Here is a 21131-nt window from a genome sequence, read left to right on the forward strand (position 1 = left end):
GGGTTGGTGCCCAGAAAGGGTGCTCCTTCCCTGAGCCAATTTGTGGGCATCTACGACGGGTCAAAGAGAGAGCGAGACCTTTCTCTTCTCTCTTTTACCCTCCCCTACTAAGTACCAGAAGCGCATTTTGCAGCCACTTCCTGCAGGCATTAGTCTCAGCCGGTCTCCAGTCCAGTTTCAGGGGGTGGGTGGTTGTTGCTTGACACCCAATCATTTTGCAACGGGAAAATTATATTAAGGAAAGAGAAAACAAGCATTGGGTAATGCAGTTGGTTGGTCAAACTGTATCTCAGGATCTGCTATGGTTCAGTGTAAGATTTCGTTAGAAAATAGGCAGGAGGGGCAGTTCCCCTAAGAATGTTTAAACCAGCGTGTGACAGGCAAGATTCTGGAGCGCTACTCGGGCACTCAGAGTCAAAACTCTGGGACTGAAGTCCCAGACATGGGCTGTGGGTGCTCTTCCTTCCCTTGGCCTGGACTGCCTAACCTCTCCTCACCTCCGTGACCTCCTGGCTTACCCTCAGCCTAGATTCTTCTATGAAGACATCACTGACCCCTTTAGAGAGAGTCCAGGACTCTTCCCCAGCCCCCGGGTGTAGGGGATTGCATTCCCGCGACTGTCCCCCTGCCCAGAGTGTCTCTTCACAAGGCTGGGAGCGCAAGGCTGCAGCTCAGAGGCACTCAGCCAACGCCTGGGAAAGGAAGTTGTCATTGCTTGTGGGATGCCACTATTATAGAAGAAAGATAACAGGGCAGCTGGGAATAAGGACAATGATACTTATGTGTAGACTCCTAAGTCATGGGCAAGCTGTGGTCCTGAAGGATATAAAAGTATTGTAACACACGCTCATGATTCTGTGACAGGAAAACTGGCAGCTCTGGGGGGAAGGAAGCACATATTTCTACTTTTTTTTTTTTCTTTTAGTAACTTTTATTCTCATGCACTTTTTTTCCCATTTATTTATTTTCAGCATAACCGTATCATTATTTTTTCACCATACCTAGTGCTCCATGCAATCCGTGCCCTCTCTAATACCCACCACCTGGTACCCCGACCTCCCACTACCCCCCCCCTCCCCCCGCTTCAAACCCCTCAGATTGTTTTTCAGAGTCCATAGTCTCTCATGATTCACCTCCCCTTCCAATTTACCCCAACCCCCTTCTCTCTAACTCCCCATATCCTCCATGCTTTTTGTTCTACTTTTTATCTGTCACATAAGTAACACACTGCTGCTAAATGCCAGGTGGATTTCGCTGTAGTGACAAAAGGCAGGAGGTAGGAGGCACCGCATCCAATTGCGCGCGCTGGCGAAGGCCGGCGGATGCACAGACACAGAACAGCCACAAGGTGGCAGCTTAGAACCAGGACATTCCGGATCAAACTCGCAGACCCAACGCCTCGGAGAGCAATTCAAAATCAGAAGAGAGAAAGAGATTGTAGTCCTTACTGCGTACCTCTTTATAATTTTGTCTTCCCTGGAATCACAGGCCAGCACACACGTACACGCCCAGACGCAGTCTCACAAATGCACATTGAGTCCCCCTTACTCTCAAGAAGCCCCTTAGTGAGTCTGGGATGTTTCATGCCCAACTTGGCCGTCTTCAGGTGGCCCTCACTTCCTTTCTACCATGTACCTCACGCTTTCATAGACTATTTAAGGATTTCCTGAGGGTAATTGTGCTTTTATTGGATTTTCACCTAATGTATTTACTTTTGAACTTAACCCTCTTATATTATGTTACTCTACCCTGCTTAAGAAAATACACTTTCATAAATGTGCATATAGTTATAGATAAATATGTCTCATGTGTTATAAAAATATATAACATACACTGATAAATCAGGGAGCCAGTGGTTTCCATCCTTCCTTGCATGCAGTAGGTGCTCAATGTATGTTTACTAAACTGAACTGAAGGAAAACATAGCTAAAGCGTCCAGGGAAAAGAAGGTGCAGACTTAGCAGCAGGGCAAAAATTCAGCACAGTGTAGAGGTCAGAGAGGGTCATGGTGCGGAGAATCACACACTAGTCAACATAGTGTAGATGGGTAAAAAGCAACAAGAGAAAAGAGAATGCCCACTTCTCTGCCTCTTCTCAGAGCAAACCTACCACATCCAAGGGTCCAGGAGACTCAGGATCTCTTCCTCAGGGTTTGTTGTTGTTGTTTTAAGGTTGACTAAAGAAATGAACATTTTAAAAAAGATTTTATTTATCATTATTTATTTGTCAGAGAGCGAGAGAGAGCGTACAAGCAGGCAGAGGCAGAGAGAGAAGCAGGCTCCCTGCAGAGCAAGGAGCCTGATGTGGGACTCGATTCCAAGACCCTGGGATCATGACCTGAGCTGAAAGCAGCGGCTTAACTGACTGAGCCACCCAGGCGCCCCATCTTCCTCAGCTTTGATCCAAACTGATACCATGTCCACATGGCCTTCTAGTGATTTGAACACCAGTTGTTCTAACTGAACTCCTATTTCCAGTACTGTGCACAGAGTAGGTACATTACAAACCCAACCTGCCCAAAAAGAATTCAAAAGATAAGCAGTGAACCGCATGGATATAGGGAATTACTGGAGTAATTCAAAGGAAATGTTATAGTAAACCATTTGTATAGTACTTAAAACATAGCTTTTGTTTAGTACCTAACAAATCAAAATTAAATTTTAGCAAAATCACCTTTCCCCAGACACACACACTAGGCTAAAAACAATGCCTTTAGATAGGGCAAATGTTACTGTATCATCTTGCTTTCAAGAAACTTGTAACTTAGTGGGAAAAGACGACATGTCCATAAAACCATCCTGAATGAAGAATGGCAGAAATAAATGCGGTAGAATCCCAGATCAGGGAGAGATCACTTCTTTGATGTTGAAACATTCACAGGAGAGTGCCATTGACCTGGACTTTGGAACGTGAATCACGTCTAGATAATAAGGGGCAGGGAGGGGTCCGTTCTTAGAGCAGGGGGCCAGGAACAGGCTCGGGAAGGTGTGCTCAGGAGACAGTAAAAAGAGAAGAGTGGATGGAACAAAGGTCATGGAGGGTGTGGCAGGAAATAAGGCAGAGAAGGAGGTGCGAAGAGCAGAGGACTCCCTAGGAGCCAAGCCAAACATCTGTCCTTGAACCTGGAGGCACTAAAGGTCTTTGAAGAGGGCAGTGACTTGGTGCAGCTGAACTTCTGAGATTATACAGTGTATGCTGGTTTGGGTATGATGAGAGATTTAGGTGGTGTTCTTTTTTTTTTTTTTGTCTGTTAAAGATTTATTTATTATTTGAGAGAGAGAGCAGCATGCGCCCAAGCGAGAGAGGGAGGGGAGAATCTCAAGCAGGCTCTGCCCTGAGTGTGCAGTCTGAATCGGAGCTCAACCCCAGGACCCTGAGATCATGACCTGAGCTAAAACCAGGAGTCAGATGCTTAACCAACGCGGCCACTCAGGCCCCCTTATTTTATTTTTAAAAATGATCCAAATAATCAGTGGCTACTGTATGTATGTAAATATTCCAGTGTATTAAAGCCAATAGATTTATCACACAATTATAACAAGATCACAAAACAAATAACAAGAATCGCATGCTGTTTTAAACACAGTATTTTTAAATTCAGATGTTACTGAGGAGTGGATGATGAATGAAGAGGAACAATGGCTGGGGCTTTATCTGGAAGCCATGGTCCAAACCCCTCCTAGAGCCTGGAGAGTAGAATCTTAGTTTTGGGCTTTTGTGGCCGGCAGCAGGTGCATGGTAGGTGGGAATGCAAACCCCGGCAGCCATTGCTGTAGGTTCCTCAAAAATTAAAAATAGAACTACCATGTGATCCAGTAATTCCACTGCTGGGTTTTTACCCAAAGAATACAAAAACATTGATTTGAAAAGATATATGCACCCCTATGTTTATTGCAGCATTATTTACAATAGTCAAGATAGGGAAGCAACCCAAGTGTCCATCAATAGATGAATAGATAAAGAAAATGAGGTATATAGATCCAACAGAATACTACTTGGCCATAAGAAGGAATGAGTTCTTGCCATTTGTGACAACATGGATGGATCTAGACAGTACAATGGTAAGTGAAAAAAATCAGCTAGAGAAAGAAAATACCGTATGAATTCACTCATAGGTGGAATTTAAGAAACAAAACAAACACACAAAGACAAATCGAGAAAGAGATTCTTAACTATAGAGAACAACACTGGCGGTTACCAGAGGGGAGGTGGTTGGGGGATGGGTGAAAGAGGGGAAGGGGATTCAGAGTGCACTTACTGTAATGATCACTGGCTAATGTATAGAATGGTTGAATCACTATATTATATATCTGAAGTGAAATAACACTTATGTTAATTATACTGATATTAAAAAATAGAATGACCAAATGGGGTGTCTGGGTGGCTCAGTCAGTTAGGTGTCACACTCTTGGTTTTGACTCAGGTCATGATCTCAGGGTGAGATTGAGCCCCACATTGGGTTTTGTGTCCAGCGTGGAGTTTGCTTGAGATTCTTTCCCCTCCCTCTCCCTCTCCCTGTGCACCTCTCTTCGCTGGTATATGCTCTCTCTCTTTCTCTCTCTCAAATAAAGGAATAAGCCATATATATATATATATATATATATATATATCTCCAAAAGAAAAATTCCTGCTGCAGTGTCATAATAATGGAAAGGATTTCAAGATATCACTTTGTATGTTTTATTTTTTAAAAAATTTTAAAAGATTTTATTTATTTATTTGACAGAGAGAGAGATCTCAAGTAGGCAGAAAGGAAGGTAGAGAGGCAGGGGGAAGCAGGCTCCCTGACAAGCAGAGAGCCCGATGCGGGACTCAATCCCAGGACCTGAGACAGTGACCTGAGCCGAAGGCAGAAGCTTAACCCACTGAGCCACCCAGGCACCCTCATCTAGTAAGTTTTAATTAATTAGATGTAGTTCATCTAATATAGTGTCAACCAATTCATTGCACATCTATAATATGCTGGCTGTTTGGATTTGATATTATGAAAGTCCTGAGGAATGGCCCTTGGCTCAAGCTGGATCAGAGAGAGTTCCTTGGAGGAGATGGTGCCAAAACTGAAAAATGAAGGATAATCAGACATCAGCATGGCTGTACTCAACAGTTTGAGGGGGGGTAGTTTGGGGGAGCATTGTGCAGGGAAGCCATAAACGCTTGGCATAACTGTATATAAAGTACCAGGTTGGAAAGGGCAGGAGATGTAGCTAAATGTAAACATAGCATGGAAGGCCTTGAGCCCTATCCTGTAAGACTGGACCACAGAAATGTTTACTCCAGAAAGTGACATAGTATTTGCATTTCTGTACATGTGGAAGAGAGATTCACAGGGGGCCATGTTGACAGGAAGGATCAGTTAGGAGGTCAAAGTCCAGAAGAAAGAGATGTCTGAGAGGGCTCAGTAGGAAAGATGATAGAGAAGAGAAGGGAGGAGTGAAAGGGTTTCCAAAATGTTGAGGAGGGCCTATGAGGAAGAGGAAGAAACTCAGAAAACCAGCATTCTGCTTGATGGGCCCCCATGGAAGGATCCCTTAACTGTGACAAGCTTGCAGAAGATGGAGTTGCCCAGAGAAAACCAAAGTTGAGTTGAATTCTAGGCCTGTTGGTTTTGAGAGCTGTCCAGCAGGAGTTGGATCTTGAATCTGAAGCTTGCAGAGAGGAGGTCATTGAAACCGTGGGAACAGATTAGATCACCCAGGCTGATGTGTAATGATATTTAACAGCTGTTACATTCATTACTCACTTTCTGGGAGTTCATATGTATTAACTCATTTAATTCTCCCAAAATCCATTCAATTGATACTTTTACCCCATTTATGTAGAAATGAAAGATTGGGAATAATAATGCGGACTTTTATAAACTCCCCCTGAATCTATTTACCTGCCTCATGTCCTTGGTCTGCTGGCCTCAAGTATTTCTTCTACCAAGTCACTTCTCAGAGTGCAATCCCTCTACTTAAGTACTAGATCTCATCCTTGCTCACCGTAGACACTGTTTCAACAATTTCCCCCTCTCTCCATCCATTACAAAAACTTCCCTGTCCACTAGATCATTCTTGCCTGCCGACAAACATACAATGCTTTCTCCCAGTTCAAAGAAAGACCAAGACTCTCTTGACCCCGACTCTGCTTTCTTGCTCATGTTCCATTCTTATTCTTCCTTTTACATCTCAGAAGAGTTGCCTCTATGCATTCTCTAACTTCTCATTCCATCCTTATTTGAACGTGTACGTGTAGCTTTATGGCTTCTAATCTGCCAAAATTGTTCTTAGCAAGTGTCCAAAGACCTCTATTTGGCTAAAGCTAAGAATCAGCTCTCAGTTCTCATTGTTCGTGACCTATCTACAGTGTCTGCCTCAACTCACCACTCCCTCCTCTTCTTGTTACTTGCTTTGGAGACTACCACAGTCTCTTGGATCTTCTCTTACCTCTCTGGTCCCTCCTTCTTAGCATCTCTTGCTTATTCCTCACCTCTCTGAGCATTTAGTATGTAGGGTCTCTGCACAAGTCCTTGCACACAGTCCTCTTTCCTCTTCTACTTTACACCTTGGTGGTCTCATCCAGTCTCATGGTGTTAAACACTCTCTGTATGTTGCTAATCTCGGGTTTTTAACTTTAGTCTATACCTGTTCCCTAAATTCTATATTCATACATCCAACTGTCATCTTCAATTTGATGTCTAAAGGAAAACAAACTCAACTTGTCCAAACTGAGCTCTTGATATCCCTCTTCTCATCCAAGCTTGGGTGTCTTTCAATTTTTGTAATTTTAGTTAATACATCTCTAGTGTTCTGGTTGCTCAGCCCAAGAACTCAGACTCATCCTTGATTCTTCCTTTTCTCCCATATCCCATATCCACTCCAAATTCTGTTGACTCAAGCCTTCAAAAGATGACCAGGATCCCACCTCTTTGTTCCATCCCCACTGGTACTTCCCTGATCAAAGCTGTCATTGGTTCCGTGTTGATTTTTGCAATAACCTTTTAATAATCTGTATTCACTGACCTTTCAGGCTATTCCCAAAATGGCAGCCCCAATGATCCTCCTAAGATTGAATTGATCTTGTTATTATTCCCTTGCTCAAAAAAGCAATGCAGTAGATCTTTATACCACATAGAGTATAAGCTGAGCTCTTGGCAAAGCCTTACAAGCCCCCTCCTCAGCACACCAACACACGCACACACACACACACACACACAACTCCCTTCTTGACCTCTCCTCTTTCCACTTTCTCCCTCACTCACGCCCACCAAACTGACATCCCTGCTGTGTTTTGAACATATCAGCTGTGGCTTCAACTCAGGGTCTTCCATTTGCTATCCCCTCTGCCTGGAACTCTCTTCCCATAACAATCCCCAAATCTTGCTCCCTCACTTCTTTCAGATCACTATGTAAATATCACCTTCTCAGTAGGTCCTGCCATGAAAATCCTATTGAAAATTGCCACCCACAGTCTTTATTCTCTTTCTTAAGTGTGGTGGGTTTGTATTGTCCATTGGGCTGGGTGGGAACTGTTCCCTGATTGTCTTCCCTACAGAGTTCTCAGGCGGATGGCCACAGAAACATGCTGCGTGACATTTGGAAGGCAGAAGTGAAGAAATGGCCATACCGTTTTTGCACTTAGAGGAGCACTCTGGTGTGCAAAATGCTGGTGCAGCCTGCCCCAGTGTGGCTTGCCCACTGGCTCACCTGGTTGGCCCAATTCTTACAGCGCTCACTTGGAGGCTCCTGTAGTGTCTCGGACTCCTGGGTCAAGGATGTGTTTAGCTTCAAGATGAAGGCTGCTAGCTTCTCCTGTAGGACTTCCCCACATCCCTGAAAACAGAGGCTCGGAGATGAAGAGAGAGCGATGAGAACTCGAGTCCATCCTCCTGGTTTCCCCTGACTTCCCTTACTGCACATTCATCTTCCCTTTCTGCCTGCCTTCCCTGCTGACCTCAGGCACCAGCTCCAGACACGGAAGCCACAAAAGTTCCCATGGTTGCATAAAGTCAAATTCCTATAATAAATCCGTGTGCGTTTGTGCCTGTATGCGTGCGTGCACGTGCGTATGGGGATGTTTTATGCTGGGAAATGTTGAACAACTGGCTTCTGTGGGAAAAAAAAAAAAAAAAGGCCGCAATCTAGCATCTGCCAATTTCCTTGGTATAAATATTCCCACTCTGACCATTTTAAGCTACTGATGGGATAGCGGTAAGAGGGGACTGGGGAAGAGAGGCTGGCAGTGAGCTCTCTCAGGCCAGTGCTAAGCAGGTCCTGGGTGCCACTGGGAGGATGTCCCAGTGGTTTTTGCTTCTCTGACTGCACCTTGTCAAATAGACCTATTTAAATTTTTTTCCGGAGCTCCCATCACCCTGCTACATATTTTAGTCATCTGTCTCCTACCTTGGAATGTAAACGCTTTCCTGGCAGGGGGTTTTGCCGGTTTTTGTTGCCTGCTGTCTCTTTGGCTCTCAGAACAGGTGCTGCGCTCCATCACTGTGCATATGTATTTACCGGAGGGAGAAGGGAATGAATGAAGGAATGTAGTGTAGGAGGACGAATGGGGCAATCAGAGAGCCGGATGTGTGGTAGATGGAGAACCTGAGTGAGAACATTGCCAAGGTGTCACCTGGTTTGATTCAGTTCAACAAATACTTGTGGGTGCCTGCCATCTGCCGGATATCTTGCTCTGGGGGCACGGACGGAGAGTGAGGCCTGGTTGCCGATCTGGGGGAATTTAGAGCAGTTGGAAAAATGGGAAAAAACCGGTGTCAGGGGAACCAGGGACGTTGAGGATTTTACAAATGAGAAAATAGTCCACGTCACCCAAGGAAGCACAATGGACCAGGAAAAGAGTGATTGCAAACTACCCTCTGAATGGGGCAATTAGGAAAGGCAGAGGGCTCTTCTTTGAGAAGGCCCCCTCAGTATCTCCTTTCTCTGGAGGTGACAGTCCCAAAGCTCTTTGGCCATGATCTGCTGCAGTTACATGATAGAATTAGCATTTCCAGACAGCCATTCTTCGAAGAAGGGACTCTTGTTCAAATCTGCACCCTTGGGGCTTGGGTCAGTGCTTAGCATGTGTAAGGGACACAGCATGTGTTTGATGAAAAATGAAATTACAAGGAGATTTTAACATTTTAAATCCCAGCTATTTATTTCAGCTTTTCTAAGAGTTATTTTCTCTTAGCATTTTCTGTGGAAACGTAACTGAAATCGGGCTGTTATAATACCCATTTTGTCCTTCAGTTCTCTAAAATGGAGAGCTGCTTTGGGGATCAGAAAGAAATATTAAGTGGTATTTTATAATGAGACCGGTCACATTTGGGATTCACAGCAAGTGGATTTGCAGCCCAATTTTTTAGTCAGGAAATACCACTGTCAATGTGACTGATAACTGGACCAGGCTACTTTCCTTTCGTCATGTTCCTAAAAGGTGTTGTTTTATAGGATCTCGAGTTTTGACTTCCTATCCATCTCTCACTAAATTCCATCCTGCTGGTTTCAGAAAAATATGATCTGGCCAGAGATTCCTCCCTTGACCAGCTCACATGAATGGTAACCTTTCATTGTTCTAGACCTCCTTTCCTTCAGTTCTGTGCTTCCCGAGGGCACGTACCACTTCCTCACATGGCGTTCTAGAGCAACATGTCTGATGCTTGTCTTGTCTCCCATGAGGACACAAGTGCTATGAGAGCAGGACTTCATCTGTTTAGTTCACTGCTTGATCCCCAGCACTGAGAATAACACTGGTATAAAATAGGGACAGGAAATCTGTGGACTGGATAGTTATGAGCCTTCTGGAGCAGCAAGCAGATTTGCCCTTTTTATGGGAATTTTTTTTTTTTAAGGAAGAATTTCCAGAAACGGATCAAGTTGAGAACATGAGAGCTGATCCTAGGACTGTGTGGTCCATGGCACAACAGCTTCGTCCTTTTCTACATAGTTGGACAGATGGCTCCCCCACAGCTCCCCTGACCTTTCTCTCCCAGGTCTTTCCGGTTTGCCCCGCTTCCCACCATTACGCCAGACTTGCTGCCAACATGCACGGTCTTTCTCTTTCCTTAAAACCTTTGTTAGAACCTGCTGCTCCTGTACGTCACTCCCTACCTTTCTGCTTTTTCTCACATTCCAAATTCTCAAACTTGAAGATTGTGCTGACGACTTCCATTTCTTTTCCATCTATTCCTCCCTTAAACATTTATGATCTGGCTCCCACTCCTAGATATTTCTGGAAACTTCTCCTTATGCAACTATATCCAAAATGGTTTTTCTGAACCTTTTTGAACCTATCCTCTGAATAGAGAGCAAAGTAATCTATCCAAAATGAAAGCCTGATCATGACAATTTCCTGCTTAGAAGATGTCCAGGCTTTGCACCCACTTGAAGACCAAGTTCAAGTCTGTTTTTCACAGAACCTCCACACGGACGTGGCTGGTTCCTACCACTCTGCTCTGCTCAGCTCAGCTCACCACTCTCTGTTGGGCATTAAGCTTTCCATCTGGACCCACTGTTTTATCCTTGTTTGTACTGTAATTCCTTTGCTTTGGTTGCCTTCTGTCTAAAATATCAGAGCTCTCTCCCCTATCCCCAATGAGCTAATTCTGGCTGATGCTTCAGTAATTAAAAAAATTTTTTTTTCAGTCAATAGAGAGTATAACTCTTCATCTGGGAGTTGTGGGTTCAAGTCCCATATCAGGTATAGAGAGAACTTAAAAAAACAATCTTAAGGTGCCTGGGTGGCTCAGTGGGTTAAGCCACTGCCTTCAGCTCAGATCATAATCTCAGGGTCCTGGGATCGAGTCCCACATCAGGCTCTCTGCTCAACAGGGAGCCTGCTTCCTCCTCTCTCTCTCTCTGCTTGCCTCTCTGCCTACTTGTGATCTCTCTTTGTCAAATAAATAAATAAAATCTTAAAAAAAAATAAAAATAAAAATAAATTTTTGAGCAACTGTGTATCAGTTTATCTCAATATCTTCTATTGATAACCATCATTTATTTGTCCACTGATTTTAAATGTCACATCCAGCATATTCTTTTTTTTTTTTTCTTACAGAGAGAGATCACAAGTAAGCAGAGAGGCAGGCAGAGAGAGAGGGAGAAACAGGCTCCCTGCTGAGCAGAGAGCCTAATGCCAGGTTCGATCCCAGGACCCCAAGATCAAGACCTGAGATGAAGGCAGAGGCTTACCCCACTGAGCCACCCAGGCGCCCCAACATCCAGCATATTCTTAAACTTGGGTCTGGCTTGGGGATTTAAATTTTTATTAATCTATTCCTGTTTTTGTTACTATAAATTTCAAATGACTTTTAATATCTAACATTAGGGAAAGCAAGCCTTTTTATTTTTTTCCTGCATCACCACTGACACCCATCCCTTTCTCCCAATTAATTTTCAAAATTTTCTTGGGGCACCTGGGTGGATCAGTCACTTAAGCATCTGCCTTCAGCTCAGGTCATGATCTTGGGGTCCTGCAATCGAGCCCCTCCGGGTCCTTACTACGTGGGGAGCCTGTGTGTCCCTTTGCCCTCCCCTCTTTTGTGTTTTCTCTCTCTCTCAAATAATAAATAAAATGTTTAAAACATTTTTTTCTTGATTATTTCCAGATATTTATTTTCCCAGTTGAGTTTAAGAATTTTTTTTTTCAGTTTCTCCCTCTTTGAAAAACAGGATTTAGAGTGAAATTGTAGTGTAACTATCAATCATTTTAGAAAGCATTTTTGGTGGTTGTGATAAAGTCTGGACGAGGGAAAAGCAGAGGAGCCAGCAATTGTTCAGCTATAATTCTCATAGTCCCCACCCCTCACTAATTTGTTCTATACTTTGGTTTTTGATAGGGTGCGATTGTTGATAAAATGGTTTCTTGGCAGGGAAAGTGATTTGAGACTTGGGACTTGGTTAAAAAAAAAATTATGGGGTTATCTTTTGTCAGAGTGCTGGGCACAGTCAAGAGAACATTAACTGATTTTGTAGGGTGTGTATACCTTTGATTGTCTCCTATTAACCAAGGCAAAATTCAAGTGACAGAAAACTGGGAGTCACGCAAACAATCATTGACATGCTTCTTGTCAATAGATGTGCAAATGCTTCTGTCCAGGAGAGTTATAACAGACTTCTGCCCTATAGAAAGAGAACCCCAGGGATGCCTGCATGGCTCAGTTGGTTAAGCATCTATCTGCCTTCGGCTTGGGTCATGATCCCAGGGTTCTGGGACTGAGTTCTGTATCGGGCTCCCTGCTCATTGGGGAGCCTGCTTCTCCCTCTCCCTGCAGCTCCCCCTGGTTGTTCTCTCTCTCTCTCTCTCTCTGACAAATAAATAAATAAAATCTTAAAAAAAAAAAAAAGATAACCCAAGTACTATACATCCCTTTCCTTTGTAAGATTAACCAGCTTCCCAACTATTAACAATATTTATTTCAACATTCCTGATTGCTTCTATAAATGACTGTCCCTCAAATTCTTCTTGAAACTGGTTCTTAGTAATTAATTGTACTGGTACTTTAGTAATTAAGTGAATAAAATCTCAGACATGTTTGCATTTATATTCACATGGCAGTCATACTTTTACTTTCTTGAAAATTATACTTTAGCAGTATTGTGCCTTAACAGTCTATGTGGAAATGTAATTAAAACAGAATTCTTCTGCCTACAATCTTTAGAAGAATTAATCTACATAGGTTGTTTGTAACTATAAAACAATTCAACTCGGCAGAAGCCAACAATCTTAAATATCTTAAACCTGGGAAAGATCATAATGCCCGCCCCTTTATCTTAAAATAAAAACAATACCGTTGAAGACAGATTTTTTAGACAACTTAGTCATGAGCAGATATCAAAGTTTTATGGCATTCTTGCAGTCAAAGCAAGGGGTGTATAGGAGGCTAATTCAAAGATTTATTCTTAGTAGGGGTATTTTATAGAAGAAGAGAACATTTTTATCACCATCATAAGATCAGATACATCAATAAAAAAAAAAAAAACTTTGGTAAAAAGACACCTGATGGGGCACCTGGGTGGCTCAGTGGGTTAAAGCCTGGTCAGGTCATGATCCCAGGGTCCTGGGATCAAGGCCCGCCTCGGGCTCTCTGCTCTGCGGGGAGCCCGTTTTCTCCTCTCTCTCTCTGCCTGCTGGTGATCTCTGTCAAATAAATAAATAAAATCTTTAAAAAAAAAGACCCCTGATTTTCCAGTGGATGGGTAGAGAATCCTGGATTCTCCGGGACAGATCTTGATCCCACTAACCTTCATCAGCAAATGGCCTCTGCGTTTTATCAGGAGTGCTAACTTCTTCCCAGGAGGAAGTTTTTCCCAAGTCCTGGTTTGGGACAATTTTTTGTTTACACTCACCTTACAATGAAGCATAAGAAAGAACACTAATGTTCTGAATTTTCCTTGACTTCTTTAGTGCTTTCAAATACACATAGCAAATTTTCAAATGTCCTTTTCAAATGTTTTTCTTCTTTTTTATGGCCCTGAGCAAATGCTTAGTCCAGCTGACTACAAGGTCCACCGTTAAACACAAAAGGCCCCCAGGTTTCGATTCCTTTCTTCAGAGCTGAATCTTACTGGCATCTTCTCGTGTGTTTCTTACAGACGTCCTGGGCATGGACAAGCAGACACGTCTACAACCTCGATTATCTTTCTCCTTTTCATCTCTAGAGACGGCCCAGCCAACTCGACCGCCTACCACAGCTGGGTGCGTGATGACATCCAGATGGAGGACAGTTTCTCCTCCACTTGACAAAGGGCTTGTCCAGTGCTTCTGCAGGAAACCAGACAGAGCATTTCTGATGGAAAGAGGAAAAGCCAAGATAAGTGACCCAAGAGAATTCTGACTCGTGGAGGGCCAGGCTCTCCCTGTGAGAGGGTCAGAGAGCTGCGCGGAGGAGAGCCCAGCTGAGGTCCCAGTGCACCTGAAATGCCATTTGAAAAACCCTGAAGGAGTTCGGGAGTGCTGGGGCTCATGTACACGAGGCTCTGTGTCGGATTCCTGGGCATCTCCACCAAAACAAATACAAGTGGCCGGAACGCTCTTACTTTTCTGAGAAGGTGAAATGCCATGGAAAGGGAGTGAGGCCAGCAGTGAGGGGCATGGAAGAGTGCCGGAAGGATTGGGAAGCCTTGCAATTTCGTGTCTGGGAGACGGCAAGGGTCGGAGTCCTCTGGACGCCCAGGTTCTGAGACGATATGCTCTTCTTGAGGGCCAAGAAGACAAGTTGGCCATTTCAAGCCAGCGCGGTTTTGAGACCTTTGAAGGCCTGGGTCCATTCTCTTCTTTGAAGCCTCACCACACATCCTTTCAAACAAACTAAAATGTACTGAATGTACCGACGTCCTCCATTACTCAAGTATCGTTTTTGCCCCTATAAAATAGTGGGTGTATTTATAAAATTCTGCTTCTGAAAATATTTATATAACTTCAGTTTTTGATTGCTTTTCTTCCTAATCATGTTTACTTGCGGTTTCTTATAAAGTGAGAAAATCTGATCTGCAAATTTTTTCAAATGCAAAAATATTTATGCATATTAAATGCAATGACAGATGAATTTCACATACGCGATTTGGTACATTTAATTAGGCATTTATTAATTTCACATCTGTAGCTTTATTTTTAGTTTAGAGCAAAAAATGTTCCCCCTAGGTCTGTCTTAAGCGGTTTTGTAGACGGCATTGTTCAAGCTCATTGGCCCTAGGCCCCGTTTCTATGGTGCCTAATGGATAAAACAGCTTGCTTACAGTCCTCAGGCTTGAGGGTTTGAGCTGCTTCCTGGAAATGTCATGAAAACACTGCCTATCCCTTCGTGAGAATTCAGCGTGATGTCCAGACAGGGAAGAAAAGGTACAAAGGAAAGAGGCAGCTCTCACCTTAGCTTTTTTTTTTTTTTTCATTTTTATTGTTTTAAATTTTAACTCCAACATAATTAACATACAGTGCTATATTGGTTTTAGGTATAGTGATTTAAAATTCCATATATCGCCTGGTACTCACGGCAACAAGTGCCCTCCCTAATTCCCATCACCTGTTTCTCCCCCCACCCCCACCTCCCCTCTGGTAACCAGCAGTTCTCTGAAGTTGAGAGTGTGCTTCTTGGTTTGTCTTTTTTTTTTCCTTTCTTCATTGGTTTTATTTATTCAATTCCACATATGAGTGAAATCATATGGCATTTGTCTTTCTCTCACTGATCTATTTCACTGAGCATTACACCTCTAGAGCCATCCATGCTGTTGTCCCCCTGACATTTTTGGGCCACGCATGCCTTTGTTAGTCTGATGAAGCTCAGGGATCCCTTCTCAGGATATTGTTTTAAATGCATAAAATAAATTACAGAAGTTTACCAAAAAACCCACATTATATTGAAATATAGTTACCAAAAAGAATGTTTGTGATATAATAATATATGTGTTTGTTAATATAGTAATGACAAGACCTAGCTGTGGGACGAATAACTACCATCCCTCAGAGCAGCAATGAGTTACACACAACATTCGGAGAGATCAGCACTTATTATGATCTGATATGAAAATATTTGTTTAATTTTTTGTTTTGTTTAATTTTTTGGTGACAGTCAGGTACGAGTACTACTACTTGAGTGTGTTGCTTATTTTGCAATGAAGAGAAATGTTACATTTTAATGAAAGGTTAATGAGTTTGAGATGTAATTGTTTTATGTCATTAATTTCCACATCAGATTCACAGAACTCCTGAATTCTACCCATGAGTGTGGACATCAAGTTAGGATCAATGGAGGGCAAAGGGTTCTCTACCAACATGAATTATTATGTCGGAGGATTATAGACACCCAGTGACTCTCAAGCCTGACAGATTCTGGGGCTGAGTCTCTAACTCCCTTGATGTAGTATCAGTTAGACAAAGGTTAAATATCTTTGAGTATTTGAAATGTTCAAAGTGATTTCTAATCTCTAGTTCAAGGCCAGAGCTAGGACTCCAAATTGTACTCTTGCTTCTTTGGGTAAATGATCCCCAGACAGCTCTCCTGAGGTATCCTACCTTAGAAGTTTTTAATTTCTTCCTAGAATTTATTTCATCTTTAGCTCTAAAGTTCACATTTCACACCAGACGACCACTAATGCACCTTCCCACTCACCCATCCATCCATCCATCCATCCAAACATTTAACCATACAATTAGTAATGATATCATGATGTAAAGATAAGAATGTGTAACTTACCTCCCTCGTTCATAACCTCATTCAGGGAAATATCTACATTAGTACGAAGTATTACCTACGATTGAAACATCCTCTAGGATTATTAAAGCAAATCAAGTCACTCCACTATGCAGGCCTGGTTTTAGGCCTAATTTGTGAAATATGTGGGCTATTTTTGGCTCCTGGTCCTCAGTCCTGAATGTCTAATGCTTGGCAGTGAAATCCCCCAGCCCACACGTAAATGACACTCGTTTCCATGATTGCACATTATCTCTCTTTTTCCTCTCTCCTCTCTCAGATGAAGATGGAACAGCCGCCTGTACTTCCTGTTTGCTTTGTCAGAAAACAGCAATGACTTAATCTGCTGTGTCTGTGAGGCTTTGTTCTTTCATGTTCTAGGCTGAGGCTTAACCCCTCAGAACTCTCATCCGGATAGCCAACTCCATGGAAACACTGACAAGTGGCTTCAATTATGATACTTGAATTATGACTCTTGAAGTGATGTTTTTCTTTCCCTTTTATTCTTACCCAAATGGCAATGAATCATGTATCGCCTACTCCATACACACCTTGCCCTTCTGGCCGTAGAGAGCAAAGTCAACAGCTTCAGGGCCCAGAACTCACACCAGCACCTGTCAAAGCACAAGGTCCTGGTCACAGCTGTGCTGAGCACTGTTCATCTATCTCCAGAGGTTCCCACAATGTATGTGTGAGGAATCTCATCACCATGGCAGGGATCTGGAAATCCCGTCTGTGCTTGTGACGCTATTGCTAGGACTGTCTTTCCCATTCAAGAGTCTAGTCTGTAGTTCAGAGCGATGGGGCTCCCCCCTCCCTGTTAGCTTATCAAGTGGCTTGGTGACCAGTAAACTGGCCAAAAACCGGGCTGTCTGTCATCTTCTCCACATGGACTAGCCCTAGAGTCCATCTTCCTGTTTCAATTGGTTTCCTGTATCCATATGTAGTCTATGAGCAAGTATTTCACTGCTTGACCTTGGTACTTGGCACATACCTTTCTTATAACACTGATCAGGTTGAGTCCTTATAGTTGATTTAAATACCAAGTTGATGTAAATGCCCCTATAAACTATTTAGGAGCCGGGATCATGCCACTTGTTTCTGTGTGTCCACGGAACACAGAGGCTGGTTGTGGCTCTCTATAAATATTTTGGAATGCATATGTTAATTAAGGTATACTTGAGTTTTCTCCAATGATGTCCTTTGTTCATGAACTAACTCACTTACCCACATATCTCTGGTCCATATTCTACTTTGGTCTGTATTCTAGGCACTCACTTTACATATATAATTCTTAAAGTGCTGATCATGCCCTCTTAAAAAAATTCTTTTACACATAAGAAAGTTAAGACCCAGGGAGTTTAACTTACTCATGTTCAGGTAGCTGTTAAATTGCTGAGCTTCTTTTTTTAATCTTATTATTATTATTATTATTGTTATTATTTTTTTAGTAATCTCTCCACCCAACCTGGGGCTCAAACTCATGACCCTGGGGTCAAGAGTCACATGTTCTTCTCGCTCAGCCAGCCTGGTGCTCCTTAGTGCTGAACTTCTTATCTAAGGGCTCAAACACCAGGCTTTCTGGGTCTCGTTCTACGTTCCCCTCCAAGGCAACAGTTTTCCAAGTGTGGTCAACAGGATTCTGAAATGTCCCTGAGACTCTTACAGGGATCCACAGGCCAAAACTATTTTCATAATAATACTGACATTTGGGCCCTTTTTTTTTTTCCCCTCTGTTGACAATTGCAGAAGCAAGGGCAGGAGCAGCCACTGTATTGTTCAGTATCATGCCTTTGCAGGAAAAACAACCATGGGCTCACTTTAAAACATCCCAATGAAGCTATAAAAAATTAATTTTATTAAATCTAGGCCCTCGAGTGCACATATTTTTAATATTCTGCATGACAAAATGGGAAATACACACAGAGTGCTTCTGCTGCATTCCAAAATATGGTCTTTGTCTTGAGGAAAGCATTTGTGTGATTGCTTGAGGTGTGACCTGCACCGGCCGCCTTTTCACAGAACACCATATTCGCTTGAGGAACAACTGATAGACAAACTATGGTTATTCGGTATTTCACAGAAATTTTCTTGAAAATGAATGGGGTGAGCTGAAACTATCAAGGAAACCAACTGACAGTATTTATTGCCAATGATAAAACCAGAGATTTCAAGAGGAAGAATTTTGGAAAACCTATGTCTGCTGTTGTGTCTTTGATAGTTTCCTAAACACTTATAAACTTAACTTCTCTGACGAGATTGGTGGTGACATTAACCAGAAGATTTCTCTGATAAGGGATATAAAATGTGTTAACACTTGCAAGATCTAGATTTTCAAAAAGACAAACACTGTTACAAATCATGCATAGGAAAATGATCCACTCAAAGAGCAAAAGGGCACCTGGGTGGCTTAGTTGGTTAAGCTTCTGCCTTTGTCTTGGGTCATGATGCTGGGGTCCTGGGATTGAGTCCCATGTCAGGGTCCCGGCTCAGCATGGAGTCTGCTTCTCTCTCTGACCCTCTCCGCTATTTCTGTGATCTCTCTCACTCTCTTTCTCTCTCTCTCCTTCTCATTCAAATAAATAAATAAAATCTTAAAAAAAAAAAAGCAAGTCCAGACCAATGGATTTTAATATAACAGAGTATGAAAAGTTCACCATTATAATTTTTTAAAAAAGATTTTATTTATTTATTTAGCACAAGCAAGGGGAGGGCATCTCCAGCAGACTCTAAGTTGAGAGCAGAGACTGACATGGGGCTTGATCTCATGACCTTAAGATCCCAACCTGAGCTGAAATCAAGAGTTGGGATACCCAGCCGCCTGAGCCACCCAGGCGCCCCCACTGATGCAATTTAAGAAACTGCCACTTGGGGACGCCTGGGTGGCTCAGTTGGTTGGACGACTGCCTTCGGCTCAGGTCATGATCCTGGAGTCCCGGGATCGAGTCCCGCATTGGACTCCCAGCTCCATGGGGAGTCTGCTTCTCTCTCTGACTTCTCCTCGTTCATGCTCTCTCTCAAGTAAATAAATAAAATCTTAAAAAAAAAAAAAAAAAAAGGAAACTGCAGCTTGTAGAATTTGGGTGCAGGATTTAACAGCCACAATGATCTAAAAATGCTATTAAAATGCTCTTCTTTTCTACTACGTTTCTGTTTGAAGCTGAATTTTCTTCATATGCTTTAATCGTGACAACATATCGCAATGGGTTGAATGCAGAAGATCTGAGAATCCAACTGAGAAGCCAGACGTTAAGAGATTTGTCAAAATGTAAAGCAATGCCACTCTTCCCACTATTTTTTAAAATATGTTCTTACTTTCCATTAAAAGATATTATTTACGTAAACGTATAGTAGGGTTAACATTATTTAATGAATTAATAAATATCTCAAAAATTTTCCAGTGTTAATTTCTTTTTCTTTCTTTCTTTCTTTCTTTCTTTCTTTCTTTCTTTCTTTCTTTCTTTCTTTCCTTCTTTTTTTAAAAAAATATTTTATTTATTTATTTGACAGAGATCACAAGTAGGCAGAGAGGCAGGCAGAGAGAGGGAAGCAGGCTCCCTGCCGAGCAGAGAGCCGGATGCGGGACTTGATCCCAGGACCCTGAGATCACGACCTGAGCCGAAGGCAGTGGTTTAACCCACTGAGCCACCCAGGCGCCCTCCAGTGTTAATTTCTAATAAAGTCCATATTGATAGATAAAATAGTAAAATTTCTTTGTGGGTCCTTAATCACTTTTCGCTGTTAACAGGGATTTCAAGGCAATCAGTTTGGTGATACCTGAAGGAAGGTACACATGGCCGGAAGGGAGAGGAGAGAAACATGTTCCGCGGGATGCATGGAAGTCTTTCCTATTCACCGGAGACCAAGGTGAAATCGATCACACATTCCATCTTTTCTTTCTCAATAAGTTTTGTGGTTAAAGTGGCCTGGGCTGACTGTTATGGTGGGGTAAAAGCTTGGACCCAAAACACAGAAAGAAGAAAGAAGGCTCTTTCTCTTAAAAAAATTTTTTTTTTGCTTTGCTTCTGTCCAGCCAATCTCCTCCCGTCACATGCAGGGAATGTTTCCCTGCTGACCACCCCTGACCCCGGGCCATAGGAACCCCTGTGGGTTCATCCTCCAAAGCCCCAGCAAGTGCTCTCTGTGAGACCCTGTGTTCCCTTTGCATTTTCTGTCGCCCTGGAGGTAGTGTCACTTAACACAGTCCTTGGAAAGTATCTGTCATTTTAGCACATGTCTGGGTAGCTTTTCTCTGCTGGCATTCGCAGTAAAACCAAACCGAACAAAAACTCAGAGCTGGTGCAGTGGGAAACAAGCTGGATGTTGTGTCGTTTTACGCACAAAGAAGGTACCACCGCCGAGTTGTTAAAGCAGATGGATTGAATCTTGGTGATTACGTATAGGAGGCCTGTCACAGAATCCCCTTAACTGACCCTTTGGAGTACTTCTTCGTCACTTTGTATATCGGTATGACTTGGCCAACCAAATCGTGAAGCCGTGATGTGTACGTGGGGAAACGGCTAATAATGTATCGCGACAAAGCCTTGCATGACTTCCTGGGGGAGATGCAAGTGTCCCCACTACCCAAACAGAGCATTCCTACGAAATCTCTCATCAACCAAAATGATGTAAAGCGAAGAAGTAATTACTGTTCATTTAGATGGAAAAAGTTTCAAGCATTTCCAGGCCCCAAAATATAACCTCTCTCCAGCTTTTCTTTTAATTGTGTTTTAAGATTTTACTTAATTATTTATCAGAGAGAGGGCGTGCATGCAAGCAAGGGGAGTAGCAGGTAGAGGGAGAAGCAGGCTCCAGGCTGAGCAGGGAGCCGGGTGTCAGGACTCCATCCCATGACCCCGGGATCATGACCTGAGCTGAAAGCAGACGCTTAACTGACTGAGCCACCCAGGCATCCCTCTCTTTGGCTTTTCTGGTAAGTCACCCAGGCATTTCTCTCTTTGGTTTT

This window comes from Mustela nigripes, chromosome 8, assembly GCF_022355385.1.
Source record: "Mustela nigripes isolate SB6536 chromosome 8, MUSNIG.SB6536, whole genome shotgun sequence".
Taxonomy (NCBI): Eukaryota; Metazoa; Chordata; class Mammalia; order Carnivora; family Mustelidae; genus Mustela; species Mustela nigripes.